This window comes from Myxine glutinosa, chromosome 1, assembly GCF_964187855.1.
Source record: "Myxine glutinosa chromosome 1, kmMyxGlut1.1, whole genome shotgun sequence".
NCBI classification, from domain to species: domain Eukaryota; kingdom Metazoa; phylum Chordata; class Myxini; order Myxiniformes; family Myxinidae; genus Myxine; species Myxine glutinosa.
The window spans coordinates 301132627-301138626 of NC_136261.1; the positions used below are offsets into that span (position 1 = coordinate 301132627).

At 41.0% G+C, this 6000-nt stretch overlaps 1 long non-coding RNA gene across 1 annotated transcript; it reads right to left on the reverse strand.

Moving 5' to 3' along the window:
- Positions 1 to 1883: 1883 nt before the first annotated feature.
- Positions 1884 to 3665, reverse strand: LOC137439453 (uncharacterized). The gene is made up of 3 exons (XR_013621362.1): positions 2613 to 3665; positions 2402 to 2518; positions 1884 to 1987 (listed from the first exon to the last, which is right to left on the reverse strand). It is a non-coding gene; the product is annotated as an uncharacterized LOC137439453 (long non-coding RNA).
- Positions 3666 to 6000: the final 2335 nt, after the last annotated feature.

Sequence of the window (6000 nt, forward strand, 5' to 3'; positions counted from 1 at the left end):
TATTCTTTCTGTGGTCCTGGAACAAACCTGGATAAAAGATTAGATGAGGCTGACAATCCTAAACCTTGGTCCAAGCCGATTAATAGGGTTGATGAAGTGTGTATGAGGCATGATATTGCTTATGGGAATACCACTACATTGGATGAAAAACATGAAGCAGACAGAGAAATGTTGTATAATTTGTCCTTGATACGAAATCCTACATTGAGAGAGAAAGTTGATAGGTTTATTGTGAAAAAAATGATAAGTGCGAAATTGAAACTTGGTCTTGGTTATTTCCCAAAAAACTATTAAACTCCAATGATGTTATCAAGACTGAGGAGCTTTTGGCTAATGAATTACATAAACCTATAATCACAAAGTTTAAAAGAAGGAAAGTTTATTCTAAATACACCGACCACATATGGTCCGCTGATTTAATCGAACTAAATAATGATAAGGGATACAGGTATGCTTTAACCATTATTGATTTGAGGAGTAGATTTGCCTGGGTTGTTCCTTTGAAAAACAAGAGAGGTAATACTTTAATGTTAGCCTTTAAGCTAATATTTGATAGGAATAAAAGGAAACCAAAGAAGTTATGGACTGATGAGGGAACAGAGTTCTATAACAAAATATTTATGAAATTTCTAAAGGGGGAGGGTATTAAATTATACAGCACCTTTAATGAAGGAAAAGCAGTTGTTATTGAGCGTTTTAATCATACTTTAAAAGAGAAATTATATAAAAAATTCACACAACTCAGTTCTCAACAATGGGTGTATTTAATCCAGAATATTGTCGATAATTACAATAATACAGTTCATTCATCAACAAAATCAAAATCATCAGAAACATTTACAAAATTAGAATATGAAAAGCAGATTAATTTGAGGAAACCCAAGTTCAAAGTTGGTGATATTGTAAGAATATACAGATGGAAAAGCCATTTTGAGAAAGGTTATACGAAGAGATGGACGAATGAATTATTTAAAATTGTTGATGTAATGGATACAGTCCCTTGGACTTACAAATTATATGATATGAATGGGGAAGAAATATTAGGGGCATTTTATTCACAAGAATTACAAAAAACAAAGCGAATAATTCATTAAACAACATTTCTATTCACCCCACCCAGATTAGCTAATTTAATTAGTGGTAATAAAAAAAAATTAAATAAATAATAATCATAAGCCACACCCACACAGACCCCGCCCACACAGACCCCACCCACACAGACCCCGCCCACACAGACCCCGCCCACACAGACCACACCCATCATCCCCCAACCCCAGTGCATCCCCCACCCTTGATCCCCCCTCATCCCACCCCCACCTTCCCCACACACACAAGGGGAGGGGAGGGGTGGGATGAGGGGGGGTCAAGGGAGGGGGACGCATCTTCCCGTCCTTTTTCCTTTATTCTCTTTTTGTAATTAATAATTAAATAATTGTAAACAAAACAAATATATATATATATTGAAAACATTAAAATCTTTATATTATTAAAACATTTTTCTTGAGGTATACATTCAACTTCTCCCCAGCACAAGTCATCAATTTCTTCCCAGCACAAGTCAAAGGTTGGTTCAGCAGGTGTCTTCAGGTTTTGAATCTCTTTCTATTAAAGACAAGAGGGGAGAGATATTTATTTCATATTTACGTTCCATGTCAAAGCGTCTTTGAGTTTCTTGAAAAGCGTTATACAAAATAAATGTATTATTATTATTATTATTAATATAGGGTAAAGCAAGGAGAGAAATATATGAATGATATATTTATGGTCGGATGCCCTTCCTGACACCAACCCTGAATCGCCTCTTACGATGTGTAGGGATACGGTGTACCACACACACACACACACACACACACATACCTCCAAAAAGTTGAGTTTGGTGTCAATGCTGTCGAGATGAAAATTTAGGGTATCACAGGTTGGTAGGAAATAACCACTCCTTGGGAGATCAAAATCATCCCACTCAAAATTTTGGTCTTCGAGGTTAATACTGCAAACAAAATAAGGAGAAATTACTGTGCTGAAGTAAGCCTGACAAAACATCACACACATGCACACACACACACACACATACACATACACACACATACACATTTACAGATACATACACACATACACATACACACACATACACACACACACATACACACACGAACACACACACACACACATACACATACACACACATACACATTCACAGATACATACACACATACACATACACACACATACACACACACACACATTCACAGATACATACACACACACACACACATACACACACGAACACACACACACACATACACACATGAACACACACACACACACACATACACATACACACACATACACACACACTAAGGCAGCGTCATTTAACACCAACGTATTTTATTTAGTGTCATACCTTTTACATGAATCCTCTAAGAATGGTGAAACAGGCAGGTTGTTCAAGTTCAGTTCATTGTGAATCTCTTGAGGAAAAACTTGATATTCTGCCAGGTTATTCACAATATTCGCATTGCTGTAATAATGATAAAGGGGGATTAAGTCATGAGTTGTATAATTAATCACATACAAAACTCTCATTGAACACTTTAATTCTGAATGAAACTTACCAAAGTCCTGGTGAGTTGATATACTCTTCATCAGAGTAAAGGCTGGAGTAAGACATGTTGTCATTCAGATCCGTCGATTCCCAATGTTCAAAACTGTATTCAACATGGCTTTTATAATGTAAAATTTATTTCGGGAAGAGAAGTGCCTGTCGACATTTCGAGGAAATTCAGGGTGTGTGTGAAAACAGGAAACGAAACAATGGAGATTTCTGGGAAGTGATTCAAGTTTTATCACAAGTCATTTCTCAAAAGTGAGCTATTAATTACAAAAGATCCAAGTTTGGTAGCCTTCGTTTAAAAATGAAAAACATAACGAATGTGAAAAATATCAAATAAGACTTATTGAAAAGTAAAAAGTTCAAAAAGTTAATAAAAAAATTAAATTATTTCCCACACATAAACAAATATTTGTAGGATCGATGTTTGAGTGGTCTACTCGGGATCATTGATAGCAAGAGTACCATAAGACCAAGGGGGAATCATTGTTTGAGTGGTCTAATGAACAACATTAAGGATAGGTGTCAAAAGGCTAAAAGGTTCGTAAAGAGGTGAGAGGAAAATTAACATGTAAGTGAATGGGTCGATGTTTGAGTGGGTCAAAGATAATCTGCCAGATGATATGTAGAAGAAGGATTATAGGTCTATAAGGGAAAACAAATATTTGTAGTGTTTGAGTGGTCTAATGAACAACATTAAGGATAGGTACTATAGACAAAAGGTTCATAAAGATTAGGGTGGGAGAAATAGAGGTGTTAATGGGCAATGAGGTTAAGAGGAAAATTAACATGTAAGTCAATGGGAAAATGAGAGTGTCCCAGAAGCAACATATATACACTACTGGCCGCCATCTTGTGGATGCGGAAGTATGCATAAACAATTGCGAAAAAGTTCAATAGGAGTTTGTTTCACCTGTCTTTTTTTGATTCACAATCTTATGTTGAAAAGCCAGATTTTGCAGCATCCTTTGAGAATTTCGAAGCTTTGACACACCAAATCGCTCCATGGAGGCCGCCATCTTGCGGATGTGGAAGTGTGCATAAAAAATTGCGAAAAGGTTCAATAGGAGTTTGTTTCACACGTCTTTTTTTGATTCACAATCTTATGTTGAAAAGCCAGATTTTGCTGGATCCTTTGAGAAATTCGAAGCTTTGACCCACCAAATCGCTCCATGGAGGTCGCCATCTTGCGGATGTGGAATTATGCATAAAAAAATTGCGAAAAAGTTCAATAGGCACCCGTGCAACTATGTATCTTCCGGTTGGTGCATCCTTCGCGACAACAGTCTCGACTCTGGGGCATTTTCGAATTTTTTCTCTTCTTTAGTGGTAGACCTAAAAAGCTGAATTCGGCTTCAATCCCATGCTCCCATGCTCAGTAGGTTTGTCTGATTTATGATGATGTCGTGCACTTACCGGTATAAGCGGTTTACATAAAGAAAGAAAGCTCGGTCCGATTAACGACAGTCACACATTGCCGTTGAAATGGCGCTATCGTTTGATCTGTCGGCACTGATCTTACTGCAAGCTATCCTCTTCTGGTGGAGGAAGCCGCAGTGCCCAGAGAGAACCAGCCCTGACAGCGACTGAAGTTAGAAGACTACACACACACTGTGAAAACGTATGGTAAGCCCAGTTAAAATTTCTTAAAATAGGCCCGAAGCTCGCACATCGTATAGTTACTTCCTTAAGCTTCTTGTGACATTTATTGTATGTAGGTATTGGGGAGGACTGTCTGCTCTTCTCTTTTACCAAGTCTTACCAGGTAGGGCAAAGGGGGGCATTGAGCTCCCGGGGGCATTAGGCTCCACTACATTGTAAATGCATTATATTTACCTTCAAGATTTACAATGTAGTGGAGCCTAATTCCCCCTGGAGCTTAATGCCCCCCTTTGCCCGACAGTGCCTACTACACCTACCCACTACCAACTACCTGACCTACTTATGCCATAGTGATGGGTAAAATAGTGGCAAGAGGCTTTGGCTTCGCTGGCTCATTGCGGCTTTGCAGTAGGGTACTAGTCGTTAAATGCCCACTCCATGAGGAAGGTGGACAGCGTCTTATCCAGAGTATCGGTGAGGGCGAGACTACCGGAAGCAAGCTGTAACACGTGCCCTTTTGTGGTTTGTTTTCAACGTATCCAATCATGTGACTGTTGTCGCGAAGGGTGCACTAACCGGAAGTTACGTAGTTCCGCGGGCGGCATTTAGGGAGATGGGGGTCAAAGTCGCAGACCTGCTGGAAATGTTAAGCATGTTGAACCAGAAGCACCCTCGACTCTGTAATGCCGTGCTAAGATTTTTAAAGGAGATTGGGAAAGCCCGATAAAGTTTTAGGGGAACCCAATAGCTTCTCTCTTGGTTAGGACGTCTAAGTTTAGGTGCGTGGCGTATATAGAGCCTTGTGGCTCTGAAAGCGCCATAAAACCTCAACAATAATTATAAGAAGAAGAAGATGAAGAGAAAATCCAAGTTTTGATGCGTGGCGTATATAGAGCCTTGCGGCTCTGAAAGCGCCATTAAATCTCAAAAATATTTATAAGAAGAAGAAGAAGAACCGAAAATCCAAGTTTTGGTGCGTGGCGTATATGGAGCCTTGTGGCTCTGAAAGCACATAGAACCCCCAAAAAAGAAGAAGAGGCATAGATGATATGTGCTATGTTGAAGCGCGGTACTACGCGCGCGACTTGCTACCAAGGAGGAAGCGGACAACGCGGTTAAAACAAAAGTGTCTTTATTGACAAGAGGTCACTGTAGCAATGGCGCGCTCCGGGCTGCGCGCCCGGTGTATATCCTGAGGCCACACCTACCCCTCGGGCGTGGCCGCCGCCCACTTGGTGCGCGGAATGATGTCACCACGCCAGTGGGCTTTCGTGTCCGCCACAATGTACTCTTTGTGGAATGTCGGTGCTGCCAAAGCAGTTTGTTGACACGGGTGTCCTGGGTAGTTTACCATTTCTTTCACAGCATTCAGGGCAGGAATTTGTAATTTGGCCAAGATTCCTGCGATTCCTCGCTTACTTCTTTACTAAGGACATGGTGGGATGTTTAACGCCCACCAATTAATGTCGTCCATTTAACGTCAATTGATGAATCACCGGCCGAGATGATGATGGATGATGATGGATGGAAAATTATGGATCGTTCAAGGAGGTGGTTTAATTTTCAAATCAATATTTTAACAATATACTGTAGCGGCTACCGCTGGGTTTACACAATCGCCTTGCACCTACCAAGGACGCGGAGCGATCGCCATGCCGGGCCCGTCCAGGACGCCCGGGCAGGCCCGCGCTCAACTTGCCAGGCCTCGGCCGGGACGCCCGGGCATGCCCGGGCACGCCCGCTCTTGACTTGCCAGGCCGCGTCCGGGACGCCCGGGCATGCCCGGGCAT